Genomic DNA, 22718 nt, shown 5'->3' on the forward strand with positions numbered 1-22718 from the left:
CGGCTAGCATCCTTTTCTAACCACCGATATGGAGATTAACCAATTAGCAGCAACACTTTCTGAACGAAGGCTTTTCTCGACGAATCCGATGATCTCGTATCCTTAGACACACCCCGTTATAGTTTTCCTGTGTGGCATCATCGGGACGGGAAAGGCTTTCTCGCTCGCGATCTCATCGATCCAAGAGTAACGCCTTCGCGATCAGTGATTATTCTCAGACTTAGACTTTGTGAGTACGTTCTGTTGTCATCCCGTTGACCGCGGATTCGTTATTGAACCTAGGATCATTGTCATTAGTATCTCGAGCACCTAACTACCGCGGTTACTTGTCCGGTTCTATAATAATCGTATTTGCACTAGTCAATGTCTTCTCCATTGCATAACGACAACGTGTAACCCAAACGAAGATTCGTTTCACGCCCCTAACCCTAATTCTAATGTAAACCCGATATATATATATATATATGTATGTATAAGATTTATAAAATGAATGCTCGGTAAAATGTCTGTGATAAATAATAGCAATTAAAATGGAAAAATTTTTAATTGCATTGCTTCGACTATACATATACATATACTTAATGTGACTTACTTTGTATGAGAAAAATTCTGTTTGCCAATTCGATATCGAGAGCTGATAATGCTAACATACGATGAAACGATAACAGAAGAATCCGAATATTCAGAACTTTTCACGATATATGTTAAATAATATTATGAAATAAATTAAATAATTACCCCGCATTGCTTCCAGCGTACGTGTTCACGATTCTCGGCGAAACCGAATATGGCAGCAGGAAATCAACCAATCACAACTTCGGAAGAAAGTAAAGCGCGGGAAGAAATCGCGGCATCCAGCTTCCTGCGAATCTATTCTCGATCTCGATGTAAGCAGTAATCTTTCGATAATCGTTTTGCAAAATGGCGTGTCTTAAACGAAGTGTATAGTAAAATTCGTATTTGAGAGACGCATAAATAAACGATATCAGGCTATTTCCCGCGAGAAATTCACGTTCGGTTGCAACATAACATGTCACGTATGTATTTTCGTCGAAAACTGATTTCGAGGGACGTGTATATGTGCGTATCAAGTTACTTGGCGAAAGTTCAACGACAGACTGTGACTTTAAAACAGTATGTATGCCTATGTTTGTTGTCCGAGAATTGGAAGAATCTGTCATGTTTTGTTTACGTCGGCTGTAATGGAGTGGTGTTTTTGTCTTGTGGTAACTGAATGTCTCAAACAACAAACTCGAGATTTCAATCGATCTTCGAAAAGAAGTCATACCCATTGGCCTTGGGTGAGTTGTGATTTCATTAACTTTTTAATTCATAATTGATAACATAAGGTTATTGTAAGACCGATGAAAATATGGATAGCAACCAATTGCAATTGAATATCTGGCCTGTCTTGCACTATTGAAATTTTGCAAGTCACTAAAGTTACCAGCATTAATATGTTCCCTTGCACAAGTTTGACGATAAAACAAATGAAATTTTACTATTTGCAAGTTATTTGATTATTGTATTTAACGAAAAATTATAAAATCATAAAATAGAATTCTATATAACCTGTAAATCGTAACTTGTCAATCTACTAGTACATATATTATAAATTGGTAAACTTTTGTGTGTGGGGGAGGGGGTGCTAGATGTAACACTGATACGACATTTTGAAAAAATATTTAATTATAATCATGAAAGGCGTTATTGAAATATTGAGTTTTTATTAATGTTCCTTGCAACTTCGAGTTTGCGTACTATATTTAAAATGTACATAAGATATAAAGTATATTGACAAGTAACAGTCACAAAATTGTTTCAAATGAGGATAATCATCCTAATATCAACTTATCAATTGTGATCTGATAAACAAGAATTCAAAATACAGTTAAACTGTGTTCTACATACAATAATCTTTTTCGGAGGAGATTTAAATATATGAACATATTGTGATATTTTGTCCATAATAACATGAATAATATAAAGTTTCGTATTACATATACTCTATTTTTTAATATATTCTGCATATCTCATTTTATGACAACAGACAAGCAAACTATATTCCCATTATAAGCTTCGCTCTAATTTCGCATCGTTTCACCTGAATATATCGTGAAATTTCATCCCGTCAAAATTTTGCGTCAATCTTTTTTATCTTAAAGGATTAAAGACAGTTGCAAAACGCCACGGTGTTTCGGGGTTTGTTTAAATTTCCGCCAAATGAAAAAGAAGTTTCGCGAAAAATGGTAGTTACTAACGGCACGTCTGGTTACAATTTTCGTTTACAATTCTTTTGGCGAGTAAATATGACGTACTGGGTCGATACTAAGTAGTCGGTTGTCCCTGAAATTTGAACTGTTGAGAACGAGGTAATAACAGGGCGACTGGTTTGTTGCTGTGTAACGTATACACGTTTCTGAATAGTTTTCTACTTTAAATGAAATTAACTGCTACCCGACGGAGTTTCGACGTAGCGATAAACACGCCACTGAAAAAAGCGACGAATGGGAATGGAAAATACGTAAAGATTTTTTTGACAAAATAAAGAATCATTTTGTCAGATTTCAAGAAGAGTTTGGGTAAATTCAATTTATGCTCTTTGCTACTTGACTTATGTTTATAACACTAAAAGTTATCTTTACAAGCAGCGAAGTGATTTAGTTTCATCCGTAGTTCGGTTGCTTCCAATTTTTTCATTTTCACATTGTGTAAATTTCGACCAATTGCGGGGAGACGTAATCGCGAGGAGAGACGTCAACGGGGGTCGTAAATCCCCGTTACGATTATAACAATCGACACCACGAATTGATCGATCCCCTGATTTCCGTTGAGATAATAGGGGTGATTGAGTTTGTATAACACTGTGATTCACAGAATTATAAATTATATATTTCCAACACTTAGATTACACTGACGTAGAGAAATAAATAGTTAACAACTTGTCGCATGAAGATGCGATAGATATGTACGCTAGAGCAGGGCTCTTATAATGGAAATTAATGTATTAATGGACTTAGCACTATAATATATTTAGGAGAGAAGATGTGTGTTCGACAACACCGAGAACCGACAAAAGATTTGCGTGAAGTATGCGACTCTCGCGCTATGTGTAGACTGCCGCGTTAGGCGTTAGTTTTTAGACTGTCTGTCGCTCTTTTTCTAATACGGAAGAAAAGTTCGGTGTGGGTGTGCCCCTGTGCCTAAAGAACGCGGATTCGTTGTTCCCACTTTCGTTAGAAAAAGTGAGGGCCACGAAGCGCGGTGTCGATTGGTCATGACCTGCACTACTGCTCGAAGGGATGAGTATCGAGTCTCCTACCATCGTGGTGGATAGATGACTGTGTGCGTGAGAAAAACCTAGCTTGTTTTATTACAGGGCTATTCGGATTTTCCTAATGGGTGCATACCCGCTTTCTCCGTGTTTTAAGTGCGACTAATAAACCCAAGGACCTCTCTAAAAACCGACTGTGTTTCGAGAATATTTTTAAGCTTTAGAAATTCTTCAAGACAAACGGATTGAAGACACATGGCGAAACAATACAGGGAAGTGAAAGTTATGGTGGGTCCTTAGGTTTATTGAGGGTCGAAGTGACGTTACGCAGGTCGGTTGTTGTCCGGTCGCGCGGGCTGGCGTGCAGATGTTTTAGGCGGCGTAACACATTGCGTATTACAATATTGATGTTAAAATATTATTATAGAAAAACATGTTAGCAACTTAATTTTCTATTTGTTCGTTTCTCTGTTTTCCTTATTCTGTTTTTGGATTTGTGGTGGATGATTTAAATAATGACGTGACGAGTTGATACTTGATATTGTCAAATATATTTAAAATTATTCTAAATACAGAATTAATCGCACGGGAGACAAAGATTTTGTAACGAATCCTAGCGGCTGCCATTTGTCGTTCACGCGCTGTTGCCGATACCGAATGCGCTAATGTCACGTAAAATAACAAAATAAAAAAAGAAATTTGAGGTGTAAATAAAAAAAAGAAACTTTATTTTTTTTCTAACAACAATTCACTTTACAATCCACTTCCAAACTCTAGGCGTGACTTTCCAAGACTGAAGCTCTTATGATTTGACTTTCGATCGAATCCGATTACTTTCTTTTGTCATCCCTCAACATCCCCACCATGCATTTGCATTTGCTAGGCGTCCGCGACCGTTGCCACGTGCTCTTTCTTCTAGAACCTTCGGCGGAAGGACCGTTGGGATGTTGATGGTTCATTAGACACTTCAGCGATATTGCCGCCGATTGTCGCCGAGTGCCGCCACATCTTTATCTCCATCGTCAGTCCATCGGATTTGAAGTATGCCGGTCGTGACACTAACATTGTGGCGTCAGAGACGATGCGTTTTGACTCGCGAAAGGCGTTTTCGGTTTGCTTCGACCACTCGATTCGCCGCGAACAGCTCGTACGTATCTTTGTTCGCGGATCCGCGTAGTTTGTTGCACGAGTATACGTTTATATTGACACCGGTGTTCACAAGAAAAGAGATCCTTGGTGCCCTGTCCGTCACGAAAATGCGATGGGATACTAAAGCCATCGCCACATGCCGCGTTTACGGACGGCTGGTCTCGTTTCACTGGGTCCAGTTGCAAGGGGCCCGGCACTTCCTTGCGCGGTCTCGAAAGGTCTCGTGGTAATAGCAGAGACCAGACTTCTGCGGTCTGTCCTTCGAACTTGATATCAATCTTGCCTTCCGTATGTAGAATAACGATGTGAGGTGGATAGTGGGTGAAGGTGCCCACAAGAAATACTCTTGATGTTCAACAAAAAAGTTAATTAAATTATTAACAATCAACAGTCAACAATTTATGATCAACAATTAACGACTAACGATTAACTGTCAACAACAATTAACGATTAACGATGAACGATCAAAAACAATTAACGATTAACGATGAACAACGATTAACGATTAACGATTAACTATCAAGAGTCAATAATCACGTATCTCTAATTGTGTTTGCTTCGCTATGACGCTTAACCTTTCGCACTCCGCAGCTCGGGGCAGAATGAATCTTTGATTCGAAACCAAATGGATTCTTTTCTTTGTTGCCCCTCGATATCTCCACTACGCACGCGTTTATTAGATGTCCGCAACGGTTGCCGCGTATGCATTCTTCCGAATATTCGGCGAAAGAACTGTAGGGATATCAATGGTACATTAGGCGTGTCGGCCTTACGCTTTGAAGGTATAGCGCTTTGTGTCGCGAAGCCGTTGGAAAGTTCCATGGTCGAGTGCCACCACAGATGCATGACGATTAGATACAAACGCTTCAAGTATTACAATTAATAGCTGATACAATTGCAACAAAACAGATGTCCTTTATGCAAGACTACTGAAATTACACAGCTACAATAAAATAAGGAATACGTCTGTACTATGGGAAACATAAATAAATATACACATAGTAGCTTATACAACATGTATGTGGAGGACGATTAAACGCGTTGTTGATTAATGACCAGACGAGTTGATACTTAGTGTAGTCAAATGTATTTAAAATTATTTGCAGTACAGAATTAGTCGTCGTTCGCTTAGTGTTGCTCGATATGTGTATACAAGGTAATGCTTACGTTCGTTCGATATTAATTCGCTATAAGAATGTTCGATACTAACTGTCTTAACGATCGTGTTCTTTTATTTATACTCGGGGGAGTATCGAAAACTTTAAATTCAACCTCGGTTGACGATTGCACGCAGCGGCAACATTGTTTTGCCCGGAGTTTGTTTATCGTTACGCTTTGCTTGTCACGTAAAAGTAATGGGAAAATAATAATAAAAAAATGTTGGGTTCTTGAACCAGAGTTCGAGATACCTCTATTCTATAATAGGATTACAAGTGTGCGATTAAACTGTTACCGAAAGACTGAAGCCTCGATCAAGAACCAGCCCTTCTAGATGTTCGTTTATCTTATGCCTACGTGCCGAATTCATAATCCTTTATTTTGGGAGTCGGTGTCGTGTGCAAGGCGGTTCAGGTTTCCTGAGTCGGTTGGACATATTTGTTGACGTTACATTCCCCCAGTGTTAGAGTGCGGCTGGTCCTCCAGACTCTTATTTTCGGTGTAGTGCCTCCTTTTGTATGCCCTTTTGGAATCTTACATGCCTTGCTTCGAGGATGACTGAATTGGTGTCTTCAGGTAATTCTCGTAATGGTTGTATTTCAGGTGTGGAATATGTGTTTAAAGGTGCGCTCTATTGGTCTAGAGATATTGCTTATACCTGTGTCTTTTTTTTTCTTTGGTTTTACAACATAATACGCGAATACATAATTTGGAAGGTAGGCATTTGCTTATAATATCGAATAATCCTATTTTGTTAAATATACATATGTTCCTAGTAATGCTAGATCAATATAACTAATAATTTATAAGACACTTAGTTCCTATTTCTTAAGACTTCTAATTCTATGTTCATAATTAAGAGAGTTTACTTCGTTGGAAATTTGATTGAGGTGCATTCTATACGATTATACATTATTAATGATTTTTGGAGCGTTTTCAATTTTTGTTAGGATTTCTTCTAGACTGTCAGTTAAGGGTAAAGCTATAGTTTTGAAATTTGTTTTGTAAGTTATATTGGTTTTTAAGTTATTGTTTTCATCAAAAAATTTATCTATATTTTTATTCATTAATTCTAAATTATCGTTATCCAGAGTTACAAATAGACTTCTAGAAATGGATCCAACAAAATTCAATGAGCCTCTTCGGTAACAAGTGTGTGTCATAAATTTAATATGCATGATTACATTGTCTAAATTTCTTTTGCGAGCGCGTGTAATCATTTCATTGGAATACGGGCATTCACTTTTAAAATGTTCTGTTAACATTAGTCTAAATCTTTTAATTTCGCTGAGTTTTGCATATATATCCTTAATGTCTAAACCTATAATTACGTTTACGGATTCGCTATATAAGTATGCATGAGCTAATTTTTCTTGATATATAGAACTACCATTAAGGGGTATAACGTTTAGCTTAGCTAACTATGAAGAAGGTGAAGATCGTCCTGGAAAGTAAGGTTTAATACGGTTACCATGTATTTTCCTAATCGAGTGATTTACTATTATTTCATAATAAGGGGTTTTTCACTTTTTCAATGGTGTATGGCCCTGGCCATTCAGTATCTATCTTGTGTTCTTTATGATCGTTATGAATTAATACTAAATGTCCTTCTTTAAAAATAGATTGAGGTTTGGCAATTTTAGAGAAGTTTCTAATAAATTTTCTATAGTATCCAGCTAGCCCAAGGAATGATTTTACATCTGTAGGATTTTTTGGTAGTTTGAAATTCTTTACTGCTTCTATCTTTTTAGGGTTAGGTTTTACTCCATCTGCTGTCACTACATGTCCTAGATATTCTAATTCGGGCTTTAAGAATTCACATTTATCTGGTTGTATTCTTAGACCTACTTTCCCGAGTCTTTGGAATATAATGACTAAGTTTTTAGTATGTTCTTCCATCGATTGCCCGAATATAATGATATCATCGAGATAAACGAAACAATGATTGTTAATCAAACCTCTTAACGTGGTATCCATCATTCTTTGAAAGGTAGCAGGTGCGTTCTTGAGCCCGAATGGCATTCTATTATAGTGGAAGTGTTCTTATGGTGTGCTAAATGTAGTGTATTTCTTTGAATTCTCGTCCATGGGTATTTGATGGAACCCTGAGGATAAGTCTAAAGAGGAGAAATATTTCTTATTTCCTAGCTGTGATAGTATATCGTTAATGTCAGGTAGTGGATACGCGTCTTGGTCTGTTAGTTCGTTTAACTTCCTAAAGTCAATCACTACTCGCCACTTTTGTTTCCCTGATGCGTCGATTTTCTTTGGAACGACCCAGACAGGAGAGTTATAGGGAGAGTCGGAGGGTTCTATAATCTCTTTGTTTAACATTTCAGTCATCTGTTTATTTATTTCGGTTTTATGATGTTCGGGAGGACGGTAAGATTTTACGTTGATGATCTTGTTACGTAGATGATACATTTACACTGTACACGTGAATGTGTGTGTAAGCGTCAGAGGGCGTCCAGGTCTCAGTAGAGACAAAAGACGATTGGAGGCTGTTAGGAGAATCTAGAGGAGGTGGTTGACAACAAGCGTGCGTGCAAGAAGGTTATCGAAGTCTTCAGAGTGTAATATATATATGTATAGCTGTTGTGTGCGAAATAAAGTAAACTATTTGTATTTTCGAATCCTCTCTATACCTTAACATGGTAGCAGAGCGTGGTTACTAGTTTTGCAAGCTATTTAGTGCGTGGTTTTTAGTCTTGCGAGTTTAGTAAGGGAAGAAACGTTCAAAGAATATAAAATAAAAGAAAAAATACTTCAAGCACGTAGGAACGCTTGAGTAAAGAATAGGAAATCAATTAAAATGGAGAGATCGGAAATTATGCTATCGATATTCGATGGTGAGGGTTACGGTATGTGGAAGAAAAGAATAACAATGTTTCTGAGATATAAAGAATGTGATATTGTTATAACTAGAGTGAAGACTGAAACAGACAATCCAGACTGGGATAAAAAGGATCTGAAGGCGATAAATATAATTTACAGTGCCTTCTCAAATAGACAATTAGAATATATTAGGGAAGAAAAAACAGCGTATGAAATAATGAAAAAGTTCGACGAAGTGTACTTGAAAGAATCGACGGCACTAGATCGTGTGCAGAAGGAGATTGGAGAAGATAAGTCTTGATAAATACAGTGATTCAGCATCGTTTTTTAGCGATCTTGAAAAATTAATAAATGAATTAAAAGGTGCAGGCGCAAAAGTGAGTGAGAGGGAAAAGCTGAATTACATGATAAATACGTGTTACGTCGCGTAACTCTACCTAGCCCAGGCCACACACCGCGGGCAAGATGGCAACCAGATGTCTTCGGATACTCACTACGTACCCTCAATAGTCTCAAGTATCTTCCATAAATCTTAGGAATTTCCTAGTCGAGGTCCTTCAAACTGAACAAACGTCTGTTTCCAAAGCATTTCTAAAGACCTTTGTCTACTACGGCTTGACAAGGGAAAGTTGGTTTTTCTCACGTATGATGCAACTTTCCTCCCACGAACCACTTTCTCTCGAGGGCGGTTAAGACCCTTCGTTTAACCAATTAACAACGAAGACTATTTCCCTCACTCCCTTAGTCAAAATCGTCACCAACAAATCCGATGGTCCCGTGCGCTAGACACACCCATCCTTAGCTTTCCTCCGCCACAGCATCGTCTCCGAACATCACTGACTTTACATCCTTCGAACAGTCAACATCCTTCGACCGGGTTTACACCCGAAGATCAGTCAGTCTCAATCAAGCATCTCGTCAAGCGGTCAGCAATTCGAATACAATGAGTCGACAAATCCATCAGTATACGCGATAATCCGTCTAGAGACTCAGGTCGCACTCATTCGTAGTCATCTCATAACAAATATTCATTTTGTGTTACACCGAAGTTGTTGGTTTGTGAAAATATATAATAACCTGTTAGCAACAGCGTTATCCTTCATTTAACTACCCTTATTATCCTAAACGAAATAAGGGATCGAGCGATTCGCGGCGTCGATTAGCAAATCGTAACGGGAATTTATGACTCCCGTTGGCGCGCTTCTTCGAGATCGCGTCTCCCAGCGAACGTGCGAAAACAATACGTTACCCGAAGAGTATAGCTACATAGCGGATATAATAGATGCAGTGAAAGAAGAGAAACAAACGGTAGCGTGCGTGAAGAATAAAATAGAAATAGCGGAAAAGAAAGATAAGTCTAATCGAGGAGAAATGAAAACTAATGCCTTTGCTGCAAAAAAGGAAGGATGCTTCAAATGTGGAAGAGTGGGATATTTTGCATGAGAGTGTCAAAATGGCGTCCAAGCGGGAAGCAGTAACAGTTATCGGCGTGGGTCAACACGTGGTCGCAGCAGAGGAAGAGGAAACAAAGGCAATACGAACAGGGGGCGTGGAAACTTCCATCGTCAATCAGCAGCCGGCACGAGCGAATATGGCAACTCAGGAGCAGGCATATGGATGGCAACAGCGCACGCAGCACACAGCAGCGAGATGAACGAGATAAGTGGTAACGAAATAACATACTTATTTGTTAGGGAAGTGATACATTTACACTGTACATGAGAGTGTGTGTGTAAGGGTTAGAGGGCGTCAAGGTCTTAGTGGAGACAAAAGACTGTTGCCAGATGTTAGAAGAATCTAGGATAGTCGGTTGGCGACCAGCGTGCGTGCAAGACGTTCTTCAGAGAGTAATATAGATGTATAACTGTTGTGTGGGAAATATAGTCAATTATTTGTATTCCCAAATCCTCGAATTTCCTTAACATGGTAGCAGAGCGTGGTTACTAGTTTTGCAAGATATTTAGTGCGTGGTTACGATCTTGCGAGTGAGTTTTCAGTAAAGAAAAAAAAACTTTCAGAGAAAAAAAATATACTTCGAGCACGTAGGAACGCTTGAGTAAGAAAAGAAAAAAAAAGAAGAATCAATTAAAATGGAGAGATCGGAAATCATGATACCTATATTCGATGGTGAGGATTATGGAATGTGGAAGCAAAGAATCACGATGTTTCTCAAATATAAGGAATGCGAGGTTGTTACAACTAGAATGAAGAACGAAAGAGACGATGAAGACTGGGACAAAAAGGATTTGAAGGCGATAAATATAATTTATAGTGCAATATCGAACAGACAATTGGAGTATGTTAGGGAAGGAAAAACGGCGTATGATATAATAAAAAGGTTCGATGAAATGTACTTGAAAGAGTCGACGGCACTGCAGATCGTATGCAGAAGGAGATTGGAAAACATAAGACTGGAGAACTACAGTGATTCAGCATCATTCTTTAACGATTTCGAAAAATTAATAAATGAATTAAAAAGTGCGGACGCACAAGTAAGTGAGAGGGAAAAGCTGAATTACATGCTGAATACGTTACCCGAAGAATACAGCTACATAGCGGACATAATAGACGCATTGAAAGAAGAGGATCAAACGGTAGCGTATGTAAAAAATAAAATAGAGATAGCAGAGAAGAAAAATAAATCCAATCGAGGAGAAAGGCAAACCAACGCCTTTTCTGCAAAAAAGGAAGGATGCTTCAGATGTGGAAGATTAGGACACTTTGCGAGAGAGTGTCAAAATGGCGTCCAAGCGGGAAGCAGTAACGGCTATTGGCATGGGCCAACACCTGGTCGAAACAGAGGAAGAGAGAACAAAGGCAATACGAGCAGAGGACGTGGAAACTTTCATCATCAATCAAGAACCGGCACGGGCGAGCATGGAAACTCAAGAGCAGGCATATGGACAGCAACGGCGCACGCAGCAAACAGCAGTGAGACGAATGAAATAAGTAAGAACGAAATAGTGTGGCTATTAGATAGCGGTTGTACCGATCACATAATTAATAATATAAATTATTTCGATAAATCTATCGACCTAAAAGAACCGGTAAATATATATTTAGGCGATAATAGACCGATAAAAGCGACAAAAGTTGGGAATGTTATAAGTTATTTTGAAGCATTCGGAAAACAAAATAAAATAAATATGAGGAAAGTATTTTACGCGAAAGAAATGTCCGCAAATTTGATTAGTTTAGGTAAACCAGCAGACGATAAGAATACGGTTATTTCCAAAGGAAATATTGCGAAAGTAATAGATGAGGATAATATACTTACAGCTCAGTTCAAAGAGAATGGGACATATAGAATAAAAAGTATATTGAAAGGGAAGAAGCACTTAGTAAACAGCGCCGAACGTAGTGGTATGAGTAAAAAGGAAAGATGGCATAGGATGCTAGGACACGTAAATTTTAAATATTTAGAGATTTTGGGTAAAGAGCAGCTAGTGACTGGCATACCGAATGAATTTGAAAAGGAACTTTTGAAATGTAGGGTGTGTATAGAAAGCAAAATGCATAACTTACCTTTCAAAAATAATCGAACTAAGGCTAGGGAAATAATGGAAATTATTCATACGGACGTATGTGGTCCCTTTAAGACTACCGGATTCAATGGAGAAAAATATTTCATTTCATTTATCGATGATTATAGTAAAATAGCTAGGATCTATTGTATAAAATCAAAAGATGAGGTCTTTGATTCTTTCGTACAGTTCGTAAATGAAGCCGAAAATTTAACGGGCAAGAGGTTAAAAATATTAAGATGCGATAATGGTAAAGAATATTTAAATAATCGAATTTATAAATTTGCTAGGGATAAAGGTATAAGAATAAATAATTGCCCAACATACGTACATGAATTAAACGGGACAGCGGAAAGGTATAATAGAACAGTGATGGACATGGCGCGTTGCTTGTTAGCGGAAGCGAAAGTACATAAAAGGTACTGGCCGGAAATAGTTTGTACAGCGGCATACTTGAAAAATCGAATATTAGCGAATACTATAGAAAGAAAGACACCTTTTGAAATATTCTTCGGGAGAAAACCAAGTGTTAAAAATCTACATCTATATGGAAGTAAAGTTTTTGTAAGAAGGCCAGAACAAAAAAGAGTTTCCAAATGGGATAAGAAGGCAGATATGGGAATTCTGTTAGGATATAGTGAAGTAGGTTAGAGAGTCCTATTAGGTGTAAAAATAACAGTAGCGACATGTAGAGGTCGTAGAAACAGACAAAAAATGTATCGGTTTTGAGGAGAATTCATTCGATGCAGTTAGCGATGATAGTAAAGATAATTATTTATTGGACAGCATGAATAAGGAAGAGTTAGAAAGTAGAGAAGATGAAAATGATAATAGTTCTGAAAGCGTAAAGATTCCTAGGAGATCTACACGTAATAAGAAAACTCCAGTAAGGTATCCAGAAAAGGAAAACAGTAGTGAGATTCACGCAAATTATTGTAGAGTAGATATCTTTTGCACATTTGAGGAGGCGATTTGTTGTGAAAATAGTGAAGTTTGGAAACAGGCTATGGATAAGGAAATAGAATGTCTCTATAAGAATAAAACTTGGAAATTGGTAGAAAGGGTAAAAGGCAAAGAAGTATTAGATGTAAAATGGGTTTACACGAAAAAATCAGAGGACAGGTATAAGGCTAGATTAGTGGTAAGGGGATTTCAACAAAGAAACGTAGCCGATGACATATATTCTCCAGTGGCGAGTAATCAGACCTTTAAGATATTGCTATCATATTGTTGTCAAAATGGAGTAATAATTGAGCAAATGGATGTAGAAACTGCCTTTTTAAATGGTGAAGTAACCTCGGAGGTATATGTAAATCAACCAAAGGGATATGCGGACGGAACGAATAGAGTTTGTAAATTATCGAAAGCGCTTTATGGGTTAAAAGAAAGTCCGAGGGATTGGTATGAGTGTTTTGATAGGTATGTGACGACATTGGATTTTAAGAAGAATAACATAGAGTTGTGCCTATATACTCATGGAGAGGGGGAAAATGTTGTTTATTTGCTAATATATGTAGACGATTTGTTAATCTGTAGTAAAAACAAAAAAAGGATACAAAATGTAAAGAAGCTATTACCTGATAAATTTAAAATGAAAGATTTAAGTGAAGTAAAAGAATATTTTGGAATAAATATAGAGTATGATTATATAAAAAATGAAATGAAACTAAGCCAAACGAAATACATTGAATCATTAGCGAACAAATATAAATTACAAAACAGCAAATTGTACTGTACACCAACGGAAACAAATTTAAAAATTGAAAACGCTGAGATAAATAGAAATGACATTGGATACAAGAATTTAATTGGCGCATTGCTGTATATTAGTACAAATACCAGACCCAATATAAGTTATAGTGTGAATTATCTTAAGTAGATTTCAAGATTGTTGTAGCGAGACACATTTTAAATATGCTTTGCGAATATTGAAATATTTGTACCGAAATATTGAAATATTTAATATTAAAGATTTAAGGTTACATTAGAAAAGGAATGAAAAGTGTGAAACGATAGATTGTTATGTGGACGCTGATTGGGCAGGAGATCATTTAGATAGAAAATCTACTTCTGGATATGTAATTAAATTGTATGGAAATGTAATCGGTTGGAAATCTAAAAAACAAAGGTGTGTGACAAAAGCCTGGACGTATGCAGAGTATGTAGCTCTATCGGAAGCGGTGAGTGAATTAATGTCTATTAGAGAAATTATGAAGGTCTTCAATGTAAATCTAGACAATAACCCTGTAAAAATTTATGACGATAACTCTGGAGTGATAAGTATAGCAAAGTACGGAAATTTCACAAAAAATTCTAAACACATTGAAGTTCATTACCACTACGTTCACGAATGCTTAAAGGAAAATAAGATAAATATAATTTAAGTAGGTACAGACGAAAATACTACATAGGTTCTCTAAGAGGTTTTTCTATGTGCGATAGTCGAATCAAAGATTTGAATTTTTAGATTTGATCTACAGTGTTTATATTTTCAATAATGTTAGAAATTTGGACTGAAAACTTACCACCATTGATAAAGCATACTGGCGTTGGCTTTCCGTCGAAGTATACAATTTTTTGAACGATTTCTCCCGATGCGAGGGGTGGTTCTTGCTGCAGCAGAAGAGTATTATTATCTAATTTTAATGTTTTATTGGAGAGTTCGAATCGATATTGATTTAAACCGGGTAAGCCTAATATGCCGTCTTCTATGATAGGGAAATTATCATCTACTAAGGAAAATTCTATCTCTTTGTTGAATAAATTTAGTTTAATTTTGGAATTGGATTCGTATTTGGAATGTTCCATGGAGAATTTCTATGTGTCTGGTATTATTGTCCTTCCTGGGTAGCATCCTCGTTTAAGCAAGTTGATTCCTGCTCCCGAGTCAACGAAAAATCGCAATCCTCGTCGTCCTGGTAATTGTAGTCGTATTGTGGATAATCTTCCTGAGGTAGCATTGTTAATTCTGATTGTTCTTGAATGTGGTTTATTCCTGGAGGGGCTTTTGTTTGAGGCGGTATTCGAAAATTTTGGCATTGATTGGCAAGGTGTCCCAATCGATCGCATTTGAAACATTTCGTTTGTGGCCTTTCGTTTAATGGTCGATTTTCAAGCTTTGTAAAATTATTCATTCTTGGTAGAATGTTTTGTGTGGGTGGAGTTTTGTTATTCATGTTACTTGTAATCGTGAAGCGGTTACCTACTGGACGAGACGTCTGGTTACGATAAGATGGTGGAGTGGTTGTTTGTCGTGTCATCCGTCTGCGAGCGTTGTCTTCGCGAAAGTATTTTTCCACGTCCATTGCCTTTTTTTCTGCATCGATGATGTTTGGGGGGGGGGGGATTAGCCAATAGCACGTGTCCTATTTCTGAACGAAGGCCTCTTACATAGTCAATCACAGAAACCATGTATAGTCGATCGTTCATCGCTCATCGAGTTAGTTCGTCTTTATATTCATTGGTAATGCTGTATTGAAGTTTGTTGAAAACACGTCGAAATCTAATGTTATAATTTTGCACGCTTTCGGTTATTCCTTGCTTTATCACTCTTAACTGATCTTGGTGTTCTCTTACTGATGCTTGAGTAGCTACGTTACGTCTTAATCCTTCGTACAGAGTTTCGAATTCGTTAATATGGATATTGCGGATTGTCATTGCGGCTTTTCCTACAATTTTCTCTATTTTGATCATTTTTAATAATAACGTTTGTTCGCTACACATCATTCTCATTTCTTTTATTTCACGAATAAAATCTTCTACACTTATATCGTTTTCTCCGTTTAGTATCGGAGATACTAAACAGCTTTTAGATTTCCAGAGTTTCCAGCTGTTGAATTGGATGGTTGGACATATGTTGGTGGCTTTTGTGGCATAGGTGGAGGTGGATTAGTATCGTGTTTTAATACTGATATATTATCGTCATCGTCAGTCATCATAGAACCGAATTCAGTTGATTTTACGTTTATTTGTGGTAGTTTAACACGAGAGAGGTTTCTACTTAATATTTCCATTTCGTTAGCGCGTTTTCTATTTTCTTCGTTCGCTAATTTTAAAGCATTCTTTATTTCGTTAAATTGTTGTCGAAATTCTTCGTTCTGTCTCTGTATTAAGTCTAAAATTGCTCTGGTAGAGGAATCGAGTGTTCCCGTTTTATTTTGAACTCCACTTGTAGAGGGTAAACTTGTCTCGGCTTTTGTGTCTTTCTTGTTCATATTGTCTCTTCGCTAGAGTTACTAGAGAAACTAACTTTTCGCGTTCTATATTGTTTAAAAGAATTCCGACTTTTCTCACCTTGATACGTAAGTTCGTAGAATGAGGTTCCCTTGCGGTGTTTTCCTCTGTGGCGCGTTCAAATGCGTTTGAGTGTCAAACTCGTTCTGTTGATTTGTTCTATGCTGACAGTGGCCCCGTTAATTTGGTCCACCGTGGTAAATTATTGACAGCAAAGTTCATAACACAAGTAGTTCGAATCCTTCGATCTTCAATAATGTCCGTAGACCGAAATCGTAACTTCGTTTACACTGAAGCGAATGGATCCTGGCAGGATCGCCAAAATGTCACGTAAAAATAATGGGAAAATAATAATAAAAAAATGTTGGGTTCTTGAACCAGAGTTCGAGGTACCTTTATTTTATAATAGGATTACAAGTGTGCGATTTGACCGTTACCGAAAGACTGAAAGACTCGATCAAGACACAGCCCTTCTAGATGTTCGTTTATCTTATGCCTATGTGCCGAATTCATATTCCTTTGTTTTGGGAGTCGGTGTCGTGTGCAAGGCTGTTCAGGTTTCCTGAGTCTGTTGGAGATATTTGTTGACGTTACATGTACGTCAAGACTGTGTAAGTGTCACGAGGCAAAACAATAATATGAGTCGCTCTCGATTTGCATCGTTCTCTAACTCATGCGCCGCTACATACTTATATAGCTATTATTTCTTACAACCTAGCGTATGCAGTTGTGTATGGGGCCTTAAGTTCACTGTTTATAGATACTGCTAGGAATTAATCGAACGAATTCAACGCAGTCGCGTTTACAGAGTTCCGTATTATCGGAAATGCCGAATTCGCGTGGTTTCGCTTTGACGTTCGTCCACGTTGACGATTGTTCAAAGAACAACCGAGAGGCCTCCGCGTCGCAGCTACGAAAGACATCGAAGCCGCGACACCCTTCAGTGACTTCCCTATCTTTTCCTAAAACCAAGGATGACGCAACTCAGGCAATCGTTACAAGCGTTCGAACTTCACATTTTCTTACCATACTATCAACAAAAAATGAAAGCTGGTTTTCAATGAGTCATTATATAATTATATGTCGGAGATGAAAGAACACCGGAGCCTTTGGAATTTTAGATAATCCCGCAACATTCTAACCTAGAGTCTACTATAGCTGTAATTGAACAATTGTAGTTATTCAATCCGATTGTAATTGTTCTAGATTAGTGACGGTGAGCTTTGGCTCGAGGTGACAGTCTGTCGCCCAACGTAGCCGCGGTCAAGGGATAAACGCTTTGCCTAACAAAGGTATGGAGTAATTCTATAGCTCTCCTTAAAAGAAATATTCGTGGCGACACGCGACAGTAAACATTCCAACGGTTTCTGTCCCGTGGCTCGCCACACGCAGACCCTATTCTTCGAGTAAGATGATTGCCAGATGTCGATGCGTCTCCGCAGTACATGTTCGGCTAGCTGGAGGGCCCGTTATAAATCTTAAGGTTTAGTTAACTAAAGTCCTTCAAACAGACAAACAGTCTTTGTCCCAACTACGGGAAGATAGGGGAGACATATTTTTCAACGAGCGGCGTCTCCCACTAGCAACTTTCCCTCGAGGGCGGCTAACATCTTTTTCTAACCACCGATATGGAGATTGACCAATTAGCAGCAACGTCAATTTCCCTTACTTCCTAAACGAAGGCTTTCCTCGACGAATCCGATGATCTCGTGTCCTTAGACACACCCCATTATAGTTTTCCTCTGTGACATCGTCGGGACGGGACGGGCATTCTTTTACGCGCTCCCGTCGACCAAAGAGTAACGTCTTTACGCTCAGCAATTATTTTTACGAGTCAGACTTAGATTCAGCGAGAACGCCCATCTGTCATCCCGTTGGCCGCGGATTCGTTATTGAACCGGAGACCACTGTCACTAGTGTCGCGGACGTCTCACCGCCGTGGTAGATTGTCAAAACCTGTGTTATTCATACCTGTGTCAATAAATCGTATCTTCGTTACACCGCAACGATGGCTACCTTCAATGAAGACTCCTCAAACACCGACAACCCTATCCCCAATGTCATTCCGACATATATATCCACCGAAAATGCGCTCTTGTAGACAAACGCTCGATTCGCGTCATAGCTTTTAAAGCTTGTCGCATCTCAATCCGTTGGAAAAAATTTTTCCTGTAGCATATTTTATTTTTACGAACCAACAAGGTCTTTGTTTATTTCCTTCTTTTTTTTTGCTCCAATTTCCCCATTGTTTTTTCAAGGATAGTATTTCAGAGCCACTAGTCAAGTTTATTGTAACAATAAACTTACGTTTCGGAAACATTTTGTGCTGTGAAACAGAATACACTAAAGTTTGAAGGTCACATCGATTTTCGAAAGTTTATAAATGGAGGTGTATGACAGTATCACCAGCTGTTGCTGTCCAAGTAACTCCAACATCGAAATACTACAACGATTCCAATCGAAAGCGCTAAGAGCCTTAATAGACGCACCTTGGTATGTTACCAACGAAACCATCCATCGCGACCTCAAGATACCTACAGTCAAAGAGGAAATAGCAAAATATAGCGACAGATATAGCAAAAGAGTCAAGAAACACCGAAACCCCCTAATCACTGGACTACTCGATACGACGGACCAGATTCGCAGGCTGAAGAGGCACTACTCGCTAGACCTAAACGTTAGATTCATTTAATTATCCAAGTTAAGCATATGCACTTACTTATAATACTTATAAATTATACCTATCTATAATAAGTATTAACTTATTGTAAATAAACAGCCATGTCACTGCGCCACGCCGGAAAAATTACTGAAAATTCTCAACGCGAGAATTGATTGTAATTTCAACAAATAAATAAAAACAAAAAAAAAGCTGTTGCTGTCCCCAAGCGCCAAAATACGTTCTGACTACTATTTTATGTATCTCACAGAAGTATGTCTTCATTCATCATCTCCCATGCCATCCACCAACGTGTTCTTAACATGTTATCTCCTAGTAAAATATTGATGTTGAGTCAGATATCCAACTGAATAATCTTTTCGGTGTCTACTATAAGACATTTAAAACCAAGGCTCGTACACACGTGTGCTTATACGTCAGATGTAATACTTAACACGAAACCTGCTTATATTAATATTAAATTTATGCATAGTAGGATGTTCGACCTTTGTAAAAATGAAATTATAATACATACAGTTTCACCGTGGAAAAGTGAATCTTTCTAGCATGTCCACGCAAATGCAGCGGAGGGGAGGACTGTGCATGCACCAAACAACTTTACGTTCGTAATTTTTCACACAAATGTACAACTGTAGGGAAAAAATTATCTCTGATTTTTCGGATGTTAGGAATCGACAATATCGCATAACGGAATGCTGTGTTCTACGTATTCTATTTTTGTTACGAAAGTGGTACAAACGAAGTCCACGTAAGAATAGTACAACAAAATCGGTTGAGGTTAGGTTATCGTGCAGATATCGCGGCTTTTGCATTGGAAATCACGCAACTGCCAGTCTCGTCGTTCCTTGTAAACGAAAGAAAGGTATTGTAATCGGTCGGAATTAACATAAAACTCGTCGTTTCATGATAATACTGTGCATTCTGAATATGCTATGATTTGGTTTAAAATAATAAATAGTCCATTCTTGCATACTATTGCTCCAGCTTTACTTGTATTTTCGATATTGGTATAAATAGAAAGACAATTAATGTCGTTCGAGTCTATTTTCGGATCATTTATATTACGTTTAATCCATATAGTTATCATATGAGACATAGTATCGTAAAATTTGGAAGAATAAAACGTTCGTACAGGAAGTACATTTTATAAGAACTCCAACAAATCTGCGTGTGCACCTAAAATACAAACTGATAGTGATAGTGATTGTTCATAAGTTTATATACATTATCTAATGTCAATCGAAGGTATCAATTCTTTTTCTCCATAAGAGTACTTTTTCATTTATATGTGTTCAAAAATACATGTGTTCAACCGTGAAGCATATGTCACCTACAACGAAAAAGAGTTTTCCTATACTTAATATTTCCTTTATATACCTATGAAAGTCTATTCTTCGCGTAGTATGAAATTATGAATAAATCTGGAATATTGTTCAATCTGAAAAGAAAAATAACTTATTGACATCATTCATTGATACGAGATTCAGAATGTTTGTTTTGTCTTGCAGAAAAAGAAGGCAGCCCTCCCTTTCTTTTAATGTGAAATAGAAAGCGAAAATTTGAAAACAGATTTTTTGGAAATTTACTTGCAAATATCGTTTTCAATATCGTGATTTTCTTCCCAATGGTACTGTACTTTCAAATTTTCCAGTATCCCTCTAAAAACAAAAAGTCGAACCTCGTTATTGTTAACGTAGGCATTACAAGGAAGAGAAGTATTAGAAAGCAGCTCCTTTTTGTTATGGATTTCTTTATAATCATGTAAATAAGAAATTCCGGAAATTTTTTCCTAAAGAATTTAATTCTTGTGCTTTGATTGATAATTATTACACTACATACTAACTTTTCGCATACTGTTCGCGTCTAACAATTTCCTAATAATAACTACTTCAAAATAACATATGTTCTTGCACGAATTCAAAAGTACGTATGATACAATTACAATTGATTCTAAAATAATAATTATTTAAAGATATTAAGATACTAATTAAACGTTTCACTATATTTCAAAATCTGGAACAACAAATTTTTATTTATAAAAAATGAAACTGTGTTTATATATTCTTTGTCATGATGCTATTTCTTATTACCATGTCGACATTTTTTAAAATTCATTTTGTTATCTCTACGCAATATGAAAATTCATATACTGCTTAATATTTTTTACATATTATCCATCCACCGCATGATATCTCCTGAAAAATCAAAATATTAATGTTATATTATTACAATGCTTCTTAAATTTCAATTTTTGACAAATTTGAAATCCAATATATTTTGCACAATTATTATTTATCAAAAAATTCCAAGTTAGTAACTTTCTTTTCAAATGGCAAATAACATATACTTTGACTTACCTGTAAGTTTTTGTTCCTAATCATCATTTCCTCTTATAGAACATCATTATTGTTCTTATAATTACTACCAGTGTCATAGATATTGTAGTGGCTACAACTGAATTAATAGAAAATGATAAATAACTGTGTATAACACTAACACATAATTGTGTATAACAATGACAGATAACTTTTACTTACATATCAGTCGATAAGGGATTACTGTGATATCCTGTTGATGTTTCTTAAGGCACTTGATTAGGTGCGATACGGTATCATTCCTTATGGTATACTGTAGATAAGTATTTTAGAAAATAACAAGAATAAATCTAAATTATTCAGAGGTTCCAGTTTCGGTTTAGACATAAATACAGGACCATTTGCAAAGAAGAAAGGGTGCGTTTCTACAGCCTCGTTATAGTAACCATGAATACCAATCTCTGAATTACTGGTTACTAAACATAAATATCCTATAAAATTTAATATATTTCTTTAATTTTTAATACATACATGAGTTAGTAGTTCTAAATTATGAATCATCCTACCTGTGATATTACGCTTTTCCTTATAATATCATCACTCGAGTGAACAACATTAAGATCATGTAAACCATGTCATCCTATCTTACTGTGAAGATACTTAGTTATGTTATCTAACATTATAAAAATATCATCAAATTCAAGTCCTTTTATTCACATCACATGGCCACGACGATCTGGTTCTTCGTTATATAATGTTCTAAAATTTGTCGTATATATAGGATGTACAAACCGTGATATCAAGGTATCAGTTCTTCCTTCCCAAGGGACAGTTTCATTAAAATTCTGATAGAATTAAAAATTAATTATTAATATTCTAACAATCATATATGTTAAATACATTATAGTCAACGATATATACCTGAGCGAATGTAGGGGTGATTCCTTGATAATTATAAATGTCATCAGCCCACATCATTGTGCCACTTCTTTGTACTCCAGCCTCTAGATTAACAGCCTAAACAAACATACGAAATTTTATAGAAGCTGTACAAAATATAGTATATATGCGCAATATTGAAGCGTTCAAGGGGATATAAAGGTAATGTACATCACATACACGTGTACTCTCATGCAACAAAATACAATTAGATTTAATAGTATAAGCTCTTTTATTCATCATAATAGATTGGAAATTTAAGTGTCTTACGAGGGTGAGTAAAAAGTTACCCGCTCTGTCGGTGTAGAATTTATTTTAAGCAATTGTCAAAAAAGACATACATCATTTTTTGACATAATCACTCGATTTCTGTATACACTTTGTCCATTTGCCGAAGGACCTTTATATTTTCTCATTAAAAAATGTTTTGGGCTGAGCTGCGAACCACGAATGCATCGTCGTCTTCACCTTTTCATCAGCTTTTTCGGCATCCATCTCGCACAAACTTTTTAAAATCCAAATCTGTCGTGTACTATTGCATAAGCAGAGCCGTGGCTGATTTGCAAATGATTTGCCACATTATCCACTGTCACTCGTCTATTCCATAGAGC

At 36.9% G+C, this 22718-nt stretch overlaps 3 long non-coding RNA genes across 6 annotated transcripts in view; 1 reads left to right on the top strand and 2 right to left on the bottom strand.

Annotated features, from left to right (window-relative positions):
* Positions 1 to 17763, top strand: part of LOC126876760 (uncharacterized) — a 129499-nt gene extending 111736 nt beyond the window's left edge. For all 4 annotated transcript variants that reach the window (XR_007694496.1, XR_007694497.1, XR_007694498.1 and 1 more), the window contains exon 3: positions 17466 to 17763. This is a non-coding gene — a long non-coding RNA (uncharacterized LOC126876760). The remainder of the gene's footprint in view (positions 1 to 17465) is intronic.
* A 2934-nt stretch (positions 17764 to 20697) lies between these two features.
* On the bottom strand, positions 20698 to 21663 carry LOC126876757 (uncharacterized). The gene is made up of 3 exons (XR_007694491.1): positions 21391 to 21663; positions 21211 to 21307; positions 20698 to 21048 (listed from the first exon to the last, which is right to left on the bottom strand). It is a non-coding gene; the product is annotated as an uncharacterized LOC126876757 (long non-coding RNA).
* Positions 21664 to 21793: 130 nt separating this feature from the next.
* Positions 21794 to 22499, bottom strand: LOC126876752 (uncharacterized). Its single transcript, XR_007694485.1, has 3 exons — positions 22398 to 22499; positions 22090 to 22185; positions 21794 to 22013 (listed from the first exon to the last, which is right to left on the bottom strand). It is a non-coding gene; the product is annotated as an uncharacterized LOC126876752 (long non-coding RNA).
* Positions 22500 to 22718: the final 219 nt, after the last annotated feature.

This window comes from Bombus huntii, unplaced genomic scaffold, assembly GCF_024542735.1.
Source record: "Bombus huntii isolate Logan2020A unplaced genomic scaffold, iyBomHunt1.1 ctg00000092.1, whole genome shotgun sequence".
NCBI classification, from domain to species: domain Eukaryota; kingdom Metazoa; phylum Arthropoda; class Insecta; order Hymenoptera; family Apidae; genus Bombus; species Bombus huntii.